A 22,722-nucleotide genomic window follows, 5' to 3' on the forward strand; every position below is an offset into this window, starting at 1 on the left:
GAGGAGGCATATGAGACCGGTTAAGTGTGTCTCCCCATCGCCGTGGGTTGACCCCCCAGCAAACCTTAAGAATTATACCGAACGCTGACAAAGAGTTTTACCAAAAAGTGATTAAAAATACTAAGTGCCTTTATTACGTGTTCGCCTCTATGGCGCTGTCCAATGAACTGCAGCGAGGATAAGGTCAGCGGATTATTACAACAGTATATAGCGATATAGGTTGACTCTTACACAGAAGATTACAGCAACCAGCCACTTTTTACAATGCTATTTATTTATTTAAACAGCGCCATTACCTTTCTTGGGGTGGTGATGCCCTACAACCAAGATAAGATGTGAGACAACGTCTTTTTAGTTGTAATTGTGCCTCACGACGATTTTAAGTGATGTTAAAATCGTCGTGAGGCACAATTACAATTAAAAAGACGTTGTCTCACATCTTGTCTTGGTCGTAGGGCATCACCACCCCAAGGAAGGTTCGTCAGGTGGGGAAACAAAACACGAAATGTAATGTAAATCGTGAACTAGCCATCTGAAGATGAACCTATTTGTTCGAAACTGGTAACGGTACTATTTAAATAAATAAATAGCGTTGTAAGAAGTGGCTGGTTGCTGTAATCTTCTGTGTAAGAGTCAACCTATATTTTGTATACATCCACGGCCTCAATATGTCAGTTTTTGACAAAATAGCTGTATCTGACAATATTTCAATGTATTTGACCTATACTGAGATTAAACGTGAATTTGTGCGTATGAAAACGCTACTGAATGTGTCCAATTGTCTTTAAAGTGAATATATAACTTTAATACAGAAACGTCTATTACTTGAATATAGCATAACTGAGCAACAAAAACCTGATTAAAACAATTTCTGTACCAGTTAAAACTGATTAGCACTGATCCATTAGGTCATATCATTAAAATAATGGTTAGACTGTTACATAACTCTACCGCTAACAATAGCAAATTGGTTCGGGGGTATCTGATCTTGGCTACCGTGCCTAAGACCTGTTCTTAGGATCGAACAATAATGAATATTAAACTGTGGAGAGTGTAATATAACGTAAGTTTGAAATCCAAAACTCGCAGAAAGGAACAGTATCATTTGGGCTAATAGTGCAATAATACGTCGTATGTCGTGAACAAACTTGTTTTCATCACACCAGAGAGCAGAACCAGTGTTAATGAACGGTGTATTAAAATGCAAATGTTAAAATTAGCGTGAGAAACTGTGGAGTTCATATCCTAAGGCAAGCAATGTGTGAACTTATTGCAACGAAACAGGTCAAATATGCGTCACAAACACAGTTGGGAAGTGTTTTCTAGTGATTTTGCTCCAAAAATTGCGTTTTGAACGGCTAAATTCGGTTGATTTTATATGGACCTATAAACTATGATGTGTTCGTATATTAGGATGGCGGCGCAGTTGTTAAATGACACCACACACACACAAACACACACTCACACACACACACATACAAACCGAGATCCAAAGAGTAGGAAGTGGCAAGCTGATTCTACAAACCACTAGACCTGATAGACGCAAGAGTTATGGACATCAAAGACGGACTATACTGCACCGTGTCTTAATAGCGTCTTCAGGTGGCAAGATTGGAAACTACAAGCGCCGATCTTGACATCTAGTGGCGAAACTCCCAACTATACAGCAGTTGTGCCACCCCGCAGCCAGCCAGTGAATTCCGACATACCACAGCTCCACTGGGCGCCACACAAATGGACTACGATCACCGTGTCGAACAACGACTCCAACAGCTGGTGTGTCATCGAATCACACTGCCAATGCAGTCAGCTGGCATGTGTGTGGCCGGAGGAGGCACACCCACATCAGATGTAGGAACATCACAACTTGTGCCATCATCAATGGGCGCGTGAAGACCATCTGCTTGCACTACAATGGCGAATGTTGCACAATCTTCAGAGCACATAAATGGTTTCAGATTGTATTTTGCATTAACACAGAGAATTATAAACAATGTTTTCAATATTTCTTGAGGTTTTGCTCTGAATTATTGTATGCTTAAGTGTGCATATTTACACAACCAAGCGGTGACTGTAGCAAGTAACAGCAATTGACATGTGCTGTTACTGTAAACTTCAAGTTTATATGATTATTAATTTATGATGTATATCTTATTAAATATTTTGTGTAGGATTATGACTTGATGTTAGTGTTTGGTTTTAGTAGGCTTGTAAGGATTACTGTATCAGTAGTGTAGCTGTTTTGTTAATTTTGGTTAATGGAAGTGAAACAATAAACGTTACTTAGGAGGAGTTACGGATTACCAGAAGGTTCTTTAATAGTACTTGCCAGTGGATTGTGAACAGTCGAGATGTCTTCTGAGCCAAAACCAGAGGATGAAGATACAGTATCTGGAAAAATGGAGGTAGTGCTGGGGCAATGAGATGATTCAGGAATCAGTAATTGCGGGCCTTCAGGTGGCAGTCCTTTAAGCCATTCAACTGAATACACTGAAACACCAGTAAAACCAGTGAGAGACAAGCCAAGTATAAATTTGGAACAGATACTATCAAAATTAAATTGATTTGTGGAGAAGTTACTCCAAGCGAATAGGGAAAGCTGGGAGAAATTATGGCAGGAGCATGAAGAAAGCAGGAAAACAGACCATGAAGAAAGAGATTTCACACTGCAGGAGACTCCAGATAAACTTGGAGACACTGTGAATAACACAAGGGTTGAGGTAATGGAAGAAGCACAGAAAGATGTTATGGGAGCTAAGACTGAGATACAATATGAGATTCAAGAAGCTGAAAGCTGTCATGACCAACACAATGAAAATGTGACAGGATTCACAAGACTGCAGTAGCACTACTGAACGACTAGAAAGTACAGAACAGCTTTCATGAAAAAAGAAAAGAAAATTAAGGAGGAAGATGAAATCTACTTCAAAGGAGATGGTTGAGGTAAAGAAGAAAGAACAGAAACTTCTACAGAAGATACTATGGCTAAAATCGCAAAACTAGAAGAAACAGGAAAAGACAAATCAAAGGAAGTTGATAACAATGAGAAATCTACTCAAAAGGAAGTAGTTAAAGACGAAACTAAACAAGAAGAGAAAATTGATTTGAAAGAACAAGATAAACTTTTGTCCACAGATATAGGTAAAGAAAAGTCAGAGGCAAAACGGGAAGAAGAGCTCAAAGGACTTTGAAATGAGGGAACTATCTAGCTGTGAATTTCTGGCATAAATAGCAAAACAGAGGCAGTATGACGTTCAGCAACTCAAGAAAGTCATAAACCATTATCAAGAAGGTATACAAGAGCAAGAGGACAAAATTAAAGAAACTGGTCAGGAAATTAACGGTGAAACTTAGACAATGAGGGAAGATCATGTCATTTTGGTAACAAATAGAGATAATAAGTACATCCAGGCTAATATTGGGCAGAAGTATAAACCGAAAATGGAATTGCACCCAATGTTATTTACCACTTGGTTAAAGGGTGTTTTCATATCACACTTTAAAGATGAGCACAAAGTACAGTCTGCACTAGACAGAGTGGAAGACAATCTTTCATCTGGGAAGTTAAAAGAAAGAAGAATGTAATGATTACAATTAATTTAAAGGGGAATTCCCGAAGAAATATTGGTCCAAAAGTTATCAAGATTCAATGCTGAAATATGTGCCACATTACAAACCTGTTAACATATGTAGGGGTATCCAGAGTAGAACCAGAGAAGGTGTAGGGAACCAGCAGCTCTTCTGCTGTTATACCTGTTGGCAACGGGTACACTCCTAGCTGTGTGAAACTTTACTTCAAGTTTCAGTCCTCTTCCATATTTCCTATCCCTAGATTAAGACAACTGCAGAAAAATGAATTATATTAAGCAGTGGATGTACACATACTTCAGTTAAGAACAGTTTAGTAAGACCTGTGTACTTTCATCTTAAAAGTATGAAGTCAATGTTAAAGTAGTAACTAAGATGTCAAAAGATCTGTTATTTGTTTAATTGTTCAAAGTCAGAACCAAAAAATAGTAGAACCAAAAGAATAGAGATGAGTGTCCAGTCTGAAAGGAAACAACTGTTTAAATTTTGAGTGAAGCTAATTGGTGTTAATAAAGAGTTCTAATTAATCTTGCATATTTGTTTCATGAGTCATGAATAAGAGGAAAAACCATAAGAACTGTAAGGAAATAATGTGTGATGATTGTGATAAATAGGAACATGTGTAAAATAATATCTAGACGAGTAATTAATTCTTCTGATGAAAAATATGTAGTGTAAGGCTGATTAATGTAACAAGGTCAGTGTTGAATGGAAATGTTAAGGGGCATGGAGGAATTTTTTGTATTTATTGAAGTGAATAGGGGTGATTAATGGATGTGAAAGGAGTAAATATTTCAGTTGCGAGAGTTATGTGTACTGGCGGTTTATGTAAGTTAAAATATGTAGGGAGTATAAAATATTTCAGAGCTAGAATTTGAATAACGTCATTTATTTTTACTCAAGTTGTCCTACTAGTATCTACGAGGGCCGTTCAGAAAGTAACCTCCGGTTGATTTAAAAAAATACACCAAGTTAAATAAAAATATTTTAATATATACATCTTACAACTACATCTTTGCACTATTTTTCTACATAGTCTCCATAGCGATTGAGGCACTTATCGTATCTCTTCACAAGCTTTGAAATTCCTTCTGCATAAAAATCACCCGCTTGTGCCTGGAGCCAGCCTGTGACCGCATCTTTGAGCTCTTCGTCGTCATCAAACCGCTGTGACCCGAGCCATTTCTTCAAATGCATGAAGAGGTGATAATCACTTGGCGCCAGGTCTGGGCTGTAAGGTGGATGGTTGATAACGTCCCACTTGAAGGACTCAAGAAGGGCCGTTGTTCTGCGAGCAGAGTGAGGACGGGCGTTATCGTGCAAAAAAACGATACCGGAAGTCAGCATACCACGGCGTTTGTTCTGTATAGCCCGTCGTAACTTTTTTATTGTTTCACAGTACACGTCTTGATTAATGGTCGTACCACGTTCCATGAATTCAACCAACAACACCCCTTTGGCATCCCAAAACACCGTTGCCATCAGTTTTCTGGCAGAAAAATCTTGCGAGGCTTTTCTTGGTTTGGTAGGCGAATTTGAATGTGCCCACATCTTTGATTGTTCTTTTGTCTCAGGGTTCACGATTCTGTTTAACAGTGGTTCTCCTTCGTCCTCATAACGTGACAGAAAGTCTAATGCAGAGGCCATTCTTTGAGTTTTGTGGTGGTTGGTAAGAATTTTGGGCACCCATCGTACACAGAACTTACGGTAACCCAATCTTGCTGTCACTATCTCGTACAAGAGAGTCTTAGAAATCTGTGGAAAACTAGTAGACAACTCCGACATTGAGAAACGTCGATTTTCACGAACTTTTGCATCAACTGTCTCAACGAGTTCGTCAGTCACCAATTATGGTCTACCACTCCTCTCTTCATCATGAACGTTTTCTCGTCCACTTTTAAATAAACGTACCCATTCACGGACAACTCCTTCACTCATAACTCTTGGTCCGTACACGGCACAAAGCTCACGATGAATAGCTGCTGCAGAATATCCTTTGGCTGTAAAAAACCTTATGACAGCACGCACTTCACATTTGGCGGGGTTTTCTATTGCAGCACACATTTCAAACTGCCACAAAAACTAAACTAGCGCAGGTACGACGGTCACTCGACCACGGCTTGATGCCGACTGACCTGTTGAGTGCGTGAACGCACAGATGGCGTCGCTACTCCCCCCACAACCCGCAATGTGACCAATCGGAGGTTACTTTCTGAACCGCCCTCGTATATGTATATTTGTAAGTATAATTGGTGATGGGAGAAGTAGGATGATAACAATTAAAGTGTTACTCGTGAATGGTAAAGAAATAATAATTTAATGATACAGTTAGCTGTCGAGGCTGACAATACATGTATCCATACTGAGCTTCAAGGGTAGAGTTATGGCACTATTTAATGATGAGTGCTAATATTTCAAATATTGAGTCATATGTCAGTATAATAAGTATAAGCACGATAAACAACCTACAGCAGAGCAAAATGACCATTTATTGTAGAAATTATTTCTGGACAACCACACAAGTTATAATTGTGTTTAGAGAATTAAGTTAGCATTTACGTTTTTAAATGGTCTAATAGAAAGTAAAGAAATGGAAAAAATGACAGAGAAAGAAGAACAGAGAGGCTGAAGAGATAAGAAGGAAAAGATGCTCTTTTGCTAAAACCTCTTCTCCTGATAAATTTTGCTTGTATCTTTTTCAAATACCCATTTACTACCAGAATAAATTTTCAAACGATTCTTCTATGTCCTGTTGTGCACAGAGGCTCTTAGTGAGCTTTCTTGTGACTGAAAGCTCTTTATTTCCCTGTTCAAGTTTTTTAAAAATATTTTTAACTAGCCGCGCGGATCAGCCGAGCAGTCTTGGGCGCTGCAATCATGGACTGCGCGGCTGGTCCCGGCGGAGGTTCGAGTCCTCCCTCGGGCATGAGTGTGTGTGTTTGTCCTTAGGATAATTTAGGTTAAGTAGTGTGTAAGCTTAGGGACTGATGACCTTAGCAGTTAAGTCCCATAAGATTTCACACACATTTGAACATTTGTTCCACGTAACTCTGAAAAGGGTCAGTGCATGGAGACACATTCTGGGAAAGTGCTCGCTTCGAGTAATGCGATGTTCGTAACCACACTGCAGAAATTGTACATGACTCTTACCATACGACTGCGAGAGGTGTCACCGTAGTTATGACCGTGCACTCACATCTGCGATGACATGGATAGCATCCTCGACCTGCCATCTAAATTTAAATTTCCTTAAATCACCCAAGGCGAGTACAGGGATATTTCCTAAGAACTAGGTCAATGTTAATACCCTCCTGAGATGAGCTGCAACTCTCTCTCTTGTAACCTAGCTGGTGGCAAGACATTAAACAACCTTACTCCCTTTCCTCAGTTGAAAAACTTTAAATCTATTTTTACCTGTCGTTCTGTTCCTCTAATATGATGGCCTTATTTCACTTGAATGAGAAGCCCCTGTGATTCTTACCACGGAGTGACGAAATACACGAGACTGTCATTACCATCTGTACCAGCAGATTTCATTAGACACACAGAATACAAAACAGAAGGTGCAAGAACTGTAAAGAAAAGAAAAGTCTGCCCGAGGCGTGGTCTCTGCCGCTCGCCCCAGGAAAACTTTGTGTGTTCCTCGGTTCGAATTTCAGTCTTCTCCCTTCCTCAAAATGAAACTAGATGTAGACTACGTTTGTTTAGAGTCTGAAGACGTATCTTAAGAGATATTTCTTATAGAAGCGGTGACAGGTTATTTGTACTATAGCGACGTATTTCAGTTTCCTGAGTATTCTGACCCTTTTTACTTACATTACGTACTATTATTCACAAAACTATTTCTCGCTTCATTTGCAATGCATATACCATACGTTCGTCATAAATTTTGTGTGTACTCGGGTGAAAAACTATCATTCGCAGTAAAATTAGATGGAACTTACACCCCAGTAGGCTAATAGTATCATTTTTCATGACCATGTTTGGTCAGTATCTAGTGTTTAAAGTTTCGCATTATTCGCAGATCGGTTTTCCATTCCACATTTTATATGAAGTTTAAAGTGGAATTTAATTTCAACTGCTCATTGTCACTAGTATAATGCAATTTTATCGATAATAGAAGTAATTACAAATGGTCACTGTCAGCAATGCAGTGTGATTAAAATTTCAATATTTTCGTAAAGCGCTTTTGGAGAAAGTTGGCATTAGCTCCATCTAAATCAAAATTATTACTTATACATTCAATGATGTACACATTAAAATTATTTCATTGTAAAGGAAATATAACTACTATTTATGAATGAAAGGAAATTATGTAAAAAACTGAAGTATTATAAAACACGCAAATACTCTGGAACAATTATCGTGAGCCATATGCAAGTTTTTCACGGCAGTTTCATTCCAGGTTCCGTGCAGACAAGATGCCTAGGGCTTCTATGTCATGAAAAGGATGAAATTTTGTGAAACAGACAACGTTAGCACAGTCTGGATGTTGTAGAAACGAATGAAATTTGAGGATGAAATTTTGTGAAATAAATAATGTTAGCTGTAGTATTCTGCCCACTCGTTTAAGACAACAATTCAAGCAAATCGTATTAATGGAGTTTTTCACAGTAAGTTACATTGACAATACATAACTTAGCGTATTCACAAAGGTATATCGCAAGCAACTGGCGACATGCAAATAATCAATGTCCTTCGGTATATAAAATTTCACTGCAAGCAAAACATAATAGTTCAAAAGTCACTGCTGTACCGTTTGTATGGCGGCTTGTAGTCCACTCCAGCAACGGCTAGCCGGCGCTGTACGAGGGTCTCTCCAAAAGAAATGCACACTATTTTATTAAAAATCCATCTGTTGTTCTACATGTTTGAAAGTTTTACAGTGTGTAGATACATCCTTTAGGAACAATATTTTCATTTCACCACATAATTTCCATCCCTCTCAACTGCCTTACGCCACCTTGGAACCAGCGCCTGTAAAATTCTGGACCAACCTGTTGGAGCCACTGTTTGGCAGCGTCCACAAGGGAGTCATCATCTTCAAACCTTGTTCCACAAAGAGAGTCTTTCAGTTTCCCAAAGAGATGATAGTCACATGGAGCCAGGTCAGGACTGTGGGGCGGGTGTTTCAGTGTTGTCCATCCGAGTTTTGTGGTCGCTTCCGTGGTTTTTTGACTGACATGTAGCCGTGCATTGTCGTGCAACAGCAAAACATCCTGCTTTTGCCGATGTAGTCGAACACGACTCAGTCGAGCTTGAAGTTTCTTCAGTGTCGTCACATATCCATCAGAATTTATGGTGGTTCCACTTGGCATGATGTCCACAAGAAGTGCCCTTCGGAATCGAAAAACACCGTAGCCATAGCTTTTCCAGCAGAAGGTGTGGTTTTGAACTATTTTTTTTCTTGGGTGAATTTGCATGATGTCACTCCATTGATTGCCTCTTCGTCTCTGGTGAAAAACGATGGAGCCATGTTTCATCACCTGTCACAATTCTGCCAAGAAATTCAACTCCACCATTTTCGTATTGTTCCAAAAGTTCACTGCATACCGTTTTTCGTGTTTCTTGTGAGCCACTGTCAACATCCTGGGAACCCACCTGGCACAAACCTTTTTTAACGCCAACACTTCCAGTATTCCTTTCTCTATCCCAACGTAGCACGACAATTCGTTCACTGTGATGCGTCTGTCAGCAGCCACCAATTCCTTAACTCTCTGCACATTGACTGGAGTGTGTGCAGTACGAGGCCTGCCGCTGTGACAACCCTCAATATTGCCGTGCCCGCTTTCATCACGTAACCTGCTTGCCCACCGACTAACTGTACTGAGATCGACAGCAGCACCTCCGTACACCTTTTTCAACCTCTTGTGAATGTTTCCCACTGTCTCGTTTTCACAGCACAGGAATTGTATGACAGCACGTTGCTTCTGGCGAACGTCAAGTGTAGCAGCCATCTTGAAGACATGATGTGACGGCGCCACTCACGGGAACAGGTTGAACTAAGTTTGAAAACAAGAGGCAAGTATGTATCTACGCACTGTAAAACTTTCACACATGCAGAATAACAACTGTATTTTTACAAAAATATTGTGCGTTTCTTTTGGAGTGACCCTCGTAGATGCCGCTCCAGTCGTGGTGTCGTTCTAGTCAGCGTCTCACAGCGCCCTCTACTCTTCCGTTCTTCATCGTCGTGGCGGCGCTTGTCGTTACGCTGGAAATCAGCAATCTCCGGATGTTGCGGAAGCGAATATTTTTCGAGGATAATTTAAAGAGGAAACCTGAAGCTTTTCATTTATGCCAAGAAGTTATTGTGTAAAAGATCCAATGCATCTCTTTCAGCAAGGAATCTACACCTGACAAAGGATTTCTGAGCAAAATGACTAAGAAGGATGAACAAAAAATTTTCAGGTAAGCGGACAACTTTTGCCCTTATTTGATCCAAAGGTCTGTTAACAGTTCTAATTAGTTTTCAAGACATATCTCATTTGCATATACCCACACTCAATAGGATTAGGTGCCAACGAGGATGGATCTATCAGTCGGCAACAAACAAATTGGGAAAGGCACGTTAGATTTTGACGTTTCATTTGTATGAAAAGTCGTCATTTTCCGCCTATAGCTGATAGTTTTTTCAAATCCATTTGATAATTAACTGGCCAGTTTTGACGTTATCGCCATTGTCAAGCACTATCACCGTAATTCAAACGTTAAAAACAATATTGTTGTATGTAACTGATAACGAATAGAAAGACATCCTGGTCAGACTGCAAAAACGCACTACGTTCTAGCGCTGTTGTGTGCTGCTTCTTCGCACTGACGCTACCGTTGAAACTATGCAGTAACAAGTGGATCTGAATTAGCAGGTGTACATGAAAAATGGTTTTTAAAATGGTCATTGAGGCTGCGTGCCCATTACATCAGAGTTAATGTTGTAACTGTTCAATGACAGCTAGTCCCGTAATCTCTCCCTGCCCATCCTCGAACGATTGCTGTTTAAGATCACACACTCTCTACTCGGTAATCGAAATGAAATCAATTTCTGTGCTGTGAATAAGCTGCAAGGATTTTCTGTTCACTCCTCCATCTTAAATTCTGTCGTTTTCGTGCCATACATTCTGTACGCAACTGTGCAACAAGAAAGGCTACTAGTTAACAGTTTACCTCAATGGATTTGAAAAGCTCAGTACCAAGTTCTCAACTCATCATACAACATACACTCCTGGAAATTGAAATAAGAACACCGTGAATTCATTGTCCCAGGAAGGGGACACATTCCTGGGGTCAGATACATCACATGATCACACTGACAGAACCACAGGCACATAGACACAGGCAACAGAGCATGCACAATGTCGGCAATAGTACAGTGTATATCCACCTTTCGCAGCAATGCAGGCTGCTATTCTCCCATGGAGACGATCGTAGAGATGCTGGATGTAGTCCTGTGGAACGGCTTGCCATGCCATTTCCACCTGGCGCCTCAGTTGGACCAGCGTTCGTGCTGGACGTGCAGACCGCGTGAGACGACGCTTCATCCAGTCCCAAACATGCTCAATGGGGGACAGATCCGGAGATCTTGCTGGCCAGGGTAGTTGACTTACACCTTCTAGAGCACGTTGGGTGGCACGGGATACATGCGGACGTGCATTGTCCTGTTGGAACAGCAAGTTCCCTTGCCGGTCTAGGAATGGTAGAACGATGGGTTCGATGACGGTTTGGATGTACCGTGCACTATTCAGTGTCCCCTCGCCGATCACCAGTGGTGTACGGCCAGTGTAGGAGATCGCCCCCACACCATGATGCCGGGTGTTGGCCCTGTGTGCCTCGGTCGTATGCAGTCCTGATTGTGGCGCTCACCTGCACGGCGCCAAACACGCATACGACCATCATTGGCACCAGGGCAGAAGCGACTCTCATCGCTGAAGACGACACGTCTCCATTCGTCCCTCCATTCACGCCTGTCGCGACACCACTGGAGGCGGGCTGCACGATGTTGGGGCGTGAGCGGAAGACGGCCTAACGGTGTGCGGGACCGTAGCCCAGCTTCATGGAGACGGTTGCGAATGGTCCTCGCCGATACCCCAGGAGCAACAGTGTCCCTAATTTGCTGGGAAGTGGCGGTGCGGTCCCCTACGGCACTGCGTAGGATCCTACGGTCTTGGCGTGCATCCGTGCGTCGCTGCGGTCCGGTCCCAGGTCGACGGGCACGTGCACCTTCCGCCGACCACTGGCGACAACATCGATGTACTGTGGAGACCTCACGCCCCACGTGTTGAGCAATTCGGCGGTACGTCCACCCGGCCTCCCGCATGCCCACTATACGCCCTCGCTCAAAGTCCGTCAACTGCACATACGGTTCACGTCCACGCTGTCGCGGCATGCTACCAGTGTTAAAGACTGCGATGGAGCTCCGTATGCCACGGCAAACCGGCTGACACTGACGGCGGCGGTGCACAAATGCTGCGCAGCTAGCGCCATTCGACGGCCAACACCGCGGTTCCTGGTGTGTCCGCTGTGCCGTGCGTGTGATCATTGCTTGTACAGCCCTCTCGCAGTGTCCGGAGCAAGTATGGTGGGTCTGACACACCGGTGTCAATGTGTTCTTTTTTCCATTTCCAGGAGTGTATTTCCTGAAGTTACGATGCCGCACTCCAGCAGAAGACATTATTTCGGTCTGCAAACGTCAACAACTTCTCAAATTATTTTCGGGCTGACAAAAAGTCAGTTTAAAGAAGCATAAATTTTGCGAAAATAATTTGATAATAAATTTACGAAACAACCACTGTTGTCACTATTGAATTCGGCCGTGATGCTCTCTTAGAATTTAGATCCGACAACTGTGAATGAGGGGTGCTCGTGGAATATTCTACGTTGGCTAAATACATTTCAACGGAGAAACAAGTAAGATGAATTTTAAAACAGTTCATCTCATGAAATGTTTATTCCGAAACGGGTGGCGCAAAGATGAATGACCTGCATTTGGTATGAAAGACATTAGTTGTGCCCCACTTCTTGTCTTGTTAAATTGACTAAGGCGTATGAATGAGAAACAGTGTCTGAGGAAAAAAGCAGTAGAAGGAGCAAAACTGAATCAGAGGCGAAGTGGCAGAGAATAATGAAACCGTATTTGTGAAAATAACGACGGCCTTGAATATTAATGTCATTCGTTCCGTAACAAGTCGCGCACGCGGTCGAAGAAGCTCAAGCTGCGTCTGAATTCATGAATGGAATAAGAAAGGAAATAAATTTTGCCCGAACCCACGAACAGAATATGAAAATAAAAGTCCGTTGTATATACACTGAAACAGAATGTCACCTAAAATAATAGATAACTGCATGGTAGTTTGGAAGTTTGTGTTATTAGTTCATGAAGACCGACTAGATTATTGCAGATACTTTAATGTAGAGAATTCTGGCGCAAAAGTGGAACAGCGTCAAATAAATCCATCAGCGATATTGAGATTTTGAAAATGATGGAACTATTGTTGCAGTCTTCAGTCCGATGACTGATTAGATGTAGATCTACATGCTAGTCTATTCTGTGCAAGACTCTGCCCTCTGCCTAACTACTGGACCTACATCCATCTGAAACTGCTTAGGGTACTCATCTCTTTGTCTCCCTTCACCATTTATATACCCCACACTTCCCTTCATCACGAAACTGACGGTCCCTTGATGCCTCACAATCTGCCCTGTCAATTGCTCTCTTCTTTTGAACAAGTCGTGCCATAAATATCTTTCTTCCCCAATTAGATTCAGCACATCCTCTTAGTTGTTTCATCCACGAATCTAATCTTAAGCATTCTTCTTAAGCATTTCTCTTTTTAGCTAAACTGTTTATCGTTCATGCTTCACTTACGAACAAAGCTATACTATAGAGAAATACATTCAGAAAAGACTTCCTAACGCCAAAATTTAATTCTATGTTAACAGTTTCCTCTTCTTCAGAAACGCTTTCAGCATTCGTCTTAAGCATTTCTCTTTTTAGCTAAACTGTTTATCGTTCATGCTTCACTTCCGAACAAAGCTATACTGCAGAGAAATACATTCAGAAAAGACTCCCTAACGCCAAAATTTAATTCTATGTTAACAGTTTCCTCTTCTTCAGAAACGCTTATAAAATAAATAAAATATTATTTATTGTATATGTATGATAGTGATTGGTTGTAATTAATATTTGCTTATCTGGAACGTGGACGTTTAATTATTTGGTATCAGACGCTCGACAATGGCTTTTTCGTAAATGCAATGTTACTCGTAGTTGACCGTAAATAAGACTCAAATAATCGGACTTCGTATTTAAATCGTTTCCAAAGACTGCTGCGGTAGGTGCGGACTCAAAATCTAAATCTCAATATTAGAATAATTTGCCAGCCATGTCAATACGTCGTACAGAGGTGACTGTCTACTAAACATAAAAAAGTTTACACAGTTAGTTAAATCAGATATATTCAACGAATAAGCCTACAGTTAAATAATTCTACTTACTTTCATAAATATAAATTGTTTACGGAATCGAGTGCCTAGTAAGATTGCAACTCGCAGTGTTCTTATATAACTTCAAATATGGCGGTGTGCCAGTTAATAAAATATACGTGGTTCCCGCACCAGTTGTTGTACATGACCTACTTCTTCTTAATGAAATATAAGAGTGTCCTAATTGTATTTTGTTTTATTAGCGACATAGCGCTGCAGTTCTGTGCCATAGGCTTTATTTATTTGTCAGAGATTAATTATTTAATTTAGATTTCGCGTTTCCGAGGAAACTCACGCACGGCATGCAAATGTACCTTTATATTGCCCCCTGAATTGCGAGGCAAAAGGACACACCTGCAGGCGAGCAATTCACCTAAAGACACAAGAAAATCTAAGTTACCTACAACTATTTACATGACATACATTATACAGTATATTATATACAAAATTTGAATGACGCGCGTGCGTCGTAAAACTTCTTATGTTGGCAAAATAGAGTGCGCGCATGCGCAGAACCGTATATGTGACTCCGGCACTGCCGTTATATCGTAAATTTACGTCACGCGGCACAGTATTACAGTTCATATTGTTCGTGTGCGCGCGCGTTTCTTAGTCGTTGAACAAAGAAAATATTCCACCAAGATTACATATGAAGAGTACATTCTATGACAGGTAACTTAATTTTAAAATTACGATATTTGTTATAATCAATACAACTTTAGATTGTTGAATAATCTTAGTTACATAGTATTGCATTGAAATGCTTCAAAGAAAAATGTCTTTTTGTTTCAGGTGCGTTGACCTATACACATCGTTTATATTCATCTGCTGCACAGTAATGTTTCACAGGTTAGTGTCGTCGTGGTAAAGTTTTTTGATCACAGTAACATCGCTGTATAACAACGTAATTGATACATAAGAATGTCCATTTCCTATTTCCATTATAGTCGTTGTGATGCAGTTCGTTGTGACAAAAAGCATTGTTTATTACAGATCAGACGTGACGTCATGTATTAACATGGGCTCTGACTGAGACTTTGAAATTTTTGTGGTGGACGGCCTATTGTCAAAATTTCCGTTAACACTTGCGTCAATAGTTGATGAATCGTCACTACCGGTTGCTGTCGTAAAGTCATGTTCTAACATTTGTCTCTCGTCCGAGTCGGATTGCGTCTGAATAGTATGTCTTTGCTGTTCCATCTTTGCGTATTGCTTTCTAGTTATGACCATGCCACACGTATGGTATGCTTCAAGAAAATAAAGTTTGACACTGGTTTTAAAATAAAATGCAGTTGAACATGCATCGCTCGTAGCAACAATGGCTGTTTGTTAATTTAAAAATGTAAACTGAATAACGAATTATTCATAATGGCTACGGGCCATGTTACAACGTATCGTACAGAAGTCGGCCATATTGTACACTCGTGTATTGGTATTGTTGCAGAAGTTATTGTTTAAGGAAAAGCACTGAGAATGAAATTTATCACTGAAAACTGCTACGCGCGAAAGAAATACTACAGAATCTACTGAAGAGCTAAGACACTGAATTATGCGTCTGGTCAAGCCTGCCAATGCAAAGATGCTGCGTCTTACCTTATTTTGCTGGAAGCTTCGTTGCGTCTTCCCGCAAAATTTTAGAATTGGAAAATATCTTCAGATTTTTTTTATTTCGTACATTCATGTCCAGGTCCAGAAAGTTGATTTTTCACATGAAACAAAGAGAAAAATGTAACAAATGACAAAATAACAAGTCCGACACGCAGTCGCCAATATAAAATAAATAAAATAAATAAAATATTAATTATTGTATATGTATGATAGTGATTGGTTGCAATTAATATTTGCTTATCTGGAACGTGGACGTTTAATTATTTGGTATCAGACGCTTGACAATGGCTTTTTCGTAAATGCAATGTTATTCGTAGTTGACCGTGAAATGTGATTCAAATAATCGGACTTCGTATTTAAATCGTTTCCAAAGACTGCTGCGGTAGGTGCGGACTCAAAATCTAAATCTCAATATTAGAATAATTTGCCAGCCATGTCAATACGTCGTACAGAGGTGACTGTCTACTAAACATAAAAAAGTTTACACAGTTAGTTAAATCAGATATGTTCAACTTATAAGCCTACAGTTAAATAATTCTACTTACTTTCATAAATATAAATTCTTTACGGAATCGAGTGCCTAGTAAGATTGCAACTCGCAGTGTTCTTATATAACTTCAAATATGGCGGTGTGCCAGTTAATAAAATATACGTGGTTCCCGCACCAGTTGTTGTGCATGACCTACTTCTTCTTAATGAAACATAAGAGTGTCCTAATTGTATTTTGTTTTATCAGCGACATAGCGCTGCAGTTCTGTGCCATAGGCTTTATTTATTTGTCAGAGATTAATTATTTAATTTAGATTTCGCGTTTCCGAGGAAACTCACGCACGGCATGCAAATGTGCCTTTATACGCTTTCCTTGCCATTGGCAGTCTACATTTTATACTCTCTCTGATTCGGTCATCAGCAGTTATTTTACTGCTCAAACAACACAACTCACCTATTACTTTAAGTGTCTCGTGTCCTAATTAATTCCCTCAGCATCACCTCATTTAATACGATTACATTCCAATTATCCCTGTTTTGCTTTTGTTGATGTTTATCTCGTATCCTCCTCTCAAGACACTGTCTCTGAGAATTTCACTGTCATCGGCAAATCTAAAAGCTTTTATTTCTTCTCCACGAACTTTAATTCCTTCTCCAAATTTTTATTTCATTTCCTTTACTGCCTGCTCAGTGTACGGATTGAATAACACCGGCGATAGGCTACAACAATGTCTCACTCCCTTCTCAACCACTGCTTCCCTTTCATGCCCCTCGGTTCCTATAACTGCCGTCTGGTTACTGTATAAGTTGTAAATAGCCTTTCGCTGCCTGTATTTTATCACTGCTGTCTTCAGAATTTCAAGGAGTGTATTTCAGTCAGCATTGTCAAAAGCATTATCTAAATCTAGCAATGCTATAGCCATAGGTTTGTCATTCTTTAAGGTCTTTTACGTCGTAGGATTAGTGTAGCCTACTGTGTACCTACACTTCTCCGGAAATGAAAGTAATCATCCGCAAGGTAGGCTTCTACGATATTTCATTGTTCTGTAAATAATTCGTGTCAAGTTTGGCTTATTATTCGGTTAATATTCACACGTGTCAGCACCTGCCTCCATTGAAATTTGGATTGTTACGTTCTTCTTGATGTTCGATGGTGTTTCGCCGATGTCATATATCTTGGGCACCAGGTTGAATATTTTTGACACGTATGACTCTCTGTGGATCTCAGTGATTCTGAGGGAATGTCGTCTCCATCCGGTGCCTTGTTTGGACTCAGGCCTTGTAATGTCCCCACAGAAAATACCCTCTACCACGCACCAATTAATCATTGTCAATAAAACCATCCATATTCATTCACTTAGGAAAAGTATCTGATCTGATTTTTCTCTTTATATCTTGTTATTATATATTGTTATAATATATCTTGTTTTAACAAGATATAATATAATAAGTTGTCGTCTCTTCGTCTAAGAATAGATGATGAATGCAGCTAGCCGCTAACTTTGTATAATGTCTTGTCTGTATAGACGTGTATCTGTTGCCTTTAAGATCCCTTCACCTTCACACATAAATCTATACAGTAATGTAAGGGCCTCCCATGTCTTGGCTGATCCGTAATAAGACAGGCGAAAAGTTAGACTAATGGAGGATTATTAGTATTATCTCTATTTTCATTCGCTCTCTCTCTCTTTCTCTCCTTTATCTATGTACAGTTTTTAATATAGTATTTCGTTACGTGAAATCAGCCAAATAGAATCTTCGGTGGAGTCCTTCGTCTTGGTAATCAGCGGCTGGCTTGCTGTAAGGGCTCTTTACATTTCTTATTACTGTTAAACAACAGTCGGGAGAATCAATCGTGTGGACAATTTGTTCCTTTTACGAAAGATTGCGAATTCCAAATGTGTACGAAGCCTTTTTGGACGATTTAACACAGGCTCAGTGATTGCAGCTCTCTTCGACACAGCTGAAACTTCCCCACTAATTACAGGGCCAACGTGATCATCAAATGATTCAGAAAAAACTCATTCGTTCATTCACTCCAGAACAAAAAGTCACAAACCTTATTTATGAAGGAAATTGTGTATTAAATCCATCTCCATTACATGTCCAGATCTCCGGTGATTCCACGTCTAAATTATTTTCCTTTTCCAGTCTCTTTCTCTCTTCAAACAAACCGCTAGCGGCACAAATGTGAATTCGCTCGCTTTAGCGAGAAGAAAAGCAGAATATGTATCTCTCAGAAACTCGTCAATCCCTCAACAGATACTCCAGAAGCTGTCCTAGTTACTACTCTAACAACCATGGAGAATGCATATATGCATCTCTGTTATTTCAAAGAATAAACGTACTAGAAAATACTTTGGCGTCGACGAGTTGTCGCCGCATATATTAGGAGAAAAATCAGATCAGATACTTTTCCAAAGTGAATGAATGTGGATGGTTTTATTGACAATGATTAATTGGTGCGTGGTAGAGGGTATTTTCTGTGGGGACATTACAATGCCCCTCGCAGCGAGCGAAGTTTGTGAGCCTCATTTTTATTTACCGAACACACTTCGCGAGCTATCTATTAGTGTGGGTAACCCGGAAGTGATGAGTGTCAGTCCTCCGACTGAAAAAGAAATAATTATGTTTAAGACAGACGGAGAAAAGAAACATTGAAAACAGAAGAAATGAAGAGACAGGTACCGCGGCTGTATTGCTTTTACATGCATCAAGGTGTTATGTTTGCTGTGCACAACCAAGGAAGATGATCTTTCATGAGACTGTTATCAGGGTCTACCCATTCGGGAACTTTCTTAAGCAGGGAAACCTTGGAAAACCTCTTAAGCCTAGACCCCCAGCCTACGGTACATAGAAGATAGGAAAGCCTACAGAAGAGAAAAAATAATTTTGAAATTGATCTCTAAAGGAAAGATAGGGATCGATTTATATAACGATTTGGAGAAGAGTGATTTGTGCCTCTAGCAAAAAAAATTTTACAATATCTTGCGGTGCTGAAACTCCCCCGGATCTTGCATGTCCCCGACGTCCACATTTGTAGTCGGTCTTCTACGCGGCCCACAATGGGAAGAGTAGAAGGGACAGGGATACCAGATTTCACATGCAACATTCATTCCAAAAGAATTAGCAATGACCGAAATGGAAACTCGTCCTGTAAAAGAACTGGTTAGGTTGCACCGTCCAAGATTCTCCTTTTTGAAAACAAAATCCCTATGGCTTCATGCATCCCTCTCTTACGATGTACTGCAAGGAATTTAGCCATTGACTTAAAGTTTCCATTTTTCCATTGCCTAATGCTGTTGCCGAAAACATCATAATATTTACTCTAGTTTGAATTTTCTTTTGGACTTCGCATCACCATTTGTTCTTGTAAGTCCAAAAATTCTGACACATTTTCTGTCAATGATTTGTTCTTCGTAATTTAAAGGATTCATGCAACTTGCAGTAGATTTTGGATTCAAAGCATCGAATAATGGAAAGTGTGGTTCATTTTATACAAAGACATAATCCATCATTTCCTTGAAAAGTCATATCATTTACCTATACTCTTAAAATTTTATCCTAAATACATATATTTCTCCGCTTGATTGGTGTAATGTAAAAGTTATTAGTAGTGAGGAATGTGGATTCACTTCTTTCATTTATTCTCTGATTCATCCGGCATTCATACATACACATATATGGAAATGGATTTTCAAACAAAATTCCAAAGTGAACAAGACCCATTAAATAACTACTAATTCTATGAATATTACTTTCTTTTGACATTCAACAATAAATCAAGAACTCTTAACGTCTAATTATGACACTTTTTTTTTTGAAGTTCAGCATCAATCAGTTTCCCCTCGCGTTTGAAGCGAGTCTCTTACAAAGCATATCTGTGTCATCTATATCGATTCTAACTCTCGCGCCGCCGTCAATTGTTTTGCGCGGGAAATTATCTTTGCGGCGTTAACCGTCACTCATGATTCACTGCCTAAACGCATCACTTCACACGTTTACACATCTAAGCGTGCACTTGAAATTATATATGAACATTCACTGGGAACCTCTTTTGATTATGCAGCGTCATTTTCGGGAAACATTTCTTTGTTCTTGAAGGTCATTCAGATCCTTTATAAATCTTGATGACATTAGCAATGCCAAAGTTCCATGTTTACCCAAACACAGATGAAGCCTATCTCCACTATCTTCTTTGCAGCACTCGATAGTAATAGTTAGTCACTATTTCTACAATCTGTGTCACTGATTAATTATTTCAGTTTAAAGTTTTCTAACACTAAACACACACAGTTTATTGTTATGTTTATACGAGCGTTCATCTCTGTCACTCGCAATGGGGAGCAGTATGGGCTTGCAGAGGGTTCGATCAAACCCCATTTCAACATGTTATCTATTTCCTTTTGAACTTGAGCCTTTAACCTCCAGGGAACAGGATAGAAAGTTTTTCAATACGTTTCGTGCGGCTTAACGTAGAGATGGCATATGTATCCCTTAATAACTCCTGGCTTTTCATCAAAAACGTTTTCATACGTTAATAATAATTCATTGAGCTGCTTCTTCTGATCTTCGATAATGCAGTCGGATTCATTTAACTTTTCAAACACTAATTGACCGAAATCTTCTTTGGCTTGGAACTCATTAATTACGTGCTCTTTAGAATTTTGGGCCGTCCTGATTACTTGCACACTGATCCCACAATTATATTTTCTCGTAAGGCTTTTTTTTCTCAACAACTCCAACTCAATTTCTTGTTTATTAACATTCAACCGAATTTTTCCTGTTTTAAAATCTATTCTGCATCCGTATTGACGTAGGCTGTCGACTCCGATAATGCAATCTACCACCAAATTTTTCACAACCAGGAATGTGCTTAATATTGCTACATTTCCGAATTCCACACCAAGTAGTGACTGCACCTTTACATTAGCCGATCGAGCCCCAACGGCGCCTATTATTCTGCAATTTTGAACTGGAAAAATTGGTACTCGTCTTATATTTCTGATCCTGTTGAATAGTGCCTCCGAAATAACATTTGTGGTTGCAGCTGTGTCTAAAACCACCACTATAGGAACGGTCTCCATTATGACTTGCACTTCGGCTACTGCCATCTGTTCCTTATCCTCATCTTGTGGTTCTAAGTCCTCGGTCAGTTCATCTGCCAGTAATCGTCCATCATTATACGTTAGCATGGGTACACATATCCTGTTGCCCCTCAACCAATTGTTGACCGCTCCTCCGGGGCACGAGTGGGTCCTTACAAGTTTGTTGGATTTTGATTTGTCTGCTGGTTGACATCATCCGTCACTTCGGTAATTACCGGTTGATTCGAAGATGTCCGTCCCCACTGATGTTGGCTATTTGAATTGATTCCTCCCGGTTGATTCCACTTTCTATTATTGTTATTATTCCAGGCTTGGGGTCTGAAATTTCTTTCGTTCCCCCACACGGGATTGTATCTTTTCCCGTTCCTGTTGTTCCTTGAATAGCCCCTCGCAAGACCATTGCTGGGATTACTATTGAGATTTTGAGGGGTTTCTCCGTTATTTAACGATCTCTGTTCATTCCTTCTAAGTGTCGATTGATCGCCATGGGTATAACACATACTTCCACCTTGCCTACCGTTTGGCGGAGGTTCTATCTCCCTGTATTGTAATCTGTTATTACGGGCTTTCTGGTTGTTCTCTTCGATAATGTCTATATGGTCTAACGTCGTGAGGAACGACTCCAAGTCTTTGTCGTTGCCGTAAATCAGTTGATTCCGGATGCTAGTTGGTAGTCTTGCCTTAAGTATGTTTATTATGTCTGGCAAGGGCATAGGTCTGTCCCAGTATCTCGTTTTATTTATATATTTTTCGAAATACTTTCTAAGTCTTCCTTTCGCAAAGGAGAAAGGCTCTGGGTAGAGCACCTCCTGCCTTAGGCGTTCCTGTACCCCTTCTGACCAGAACTCTGCTAAAAACGCCTTCTCAAATGGTTCAAATGGCTCTGAGCACTATGGGACTCAACATCTTAGGTCATAAGTCCCCTAGAACTTAGAACTACTTAAACCTAACTAACCTAAGGACATCACACACACCCATGCCCGCGGCAGGATTCGAACCTGCGACCGTAGCAGTCCCGCGGTTCCGGACTGCAGTGCCAGAACCGCACGGCCACCGCGGCCGGCACGCCTTCTCAAAATCGTCATATGTCGAGCAAACAGAAGTCATGTCCGAGGCCCAGATCGCTCCCGAACCTTGTACATATCCTGTAACAAAACTGATCTTCTGCCACTCCGACCAATTTCTGGGTAACACTCCTCTGAAACTTCGAATAAAAACAATTGGATGGACCCCCCCCCCCCTTTTGTCAGGGTTAAAAATCTGGAATTGCCGATGCTTTATCATTTTTTCTTTGGCGTGACAAAGGCTTTCGTAATCTCCGTTAGATAAGAATTCACGCGAACAGCCCGCTTGTGGCAATTTAATGTTTGAATTACTTACACAAGTCGGTATTGTGTGCGAATGGGCAGTAACTGGCTCTATAGTCGCTGCCAACTTCTGCTGCTGCCCT

Source organism: Schistocerca nitens, chromosome 7 (assembly GCF_023898315.1).
Source record: "Schistocerca nitens isolate TAMUIC-IGC-003100 chromosome 7, iqSchNite1.1, whole genome shotgun sequence".
In the NCBI taxonomy this organism is placed as follows: domain Eukaryota; kingdom Metazoa; phylum Arthropoda; class Insecta; order Orthoptera; family Acrididae; genus Schistocerca; species Schistocerca nitens.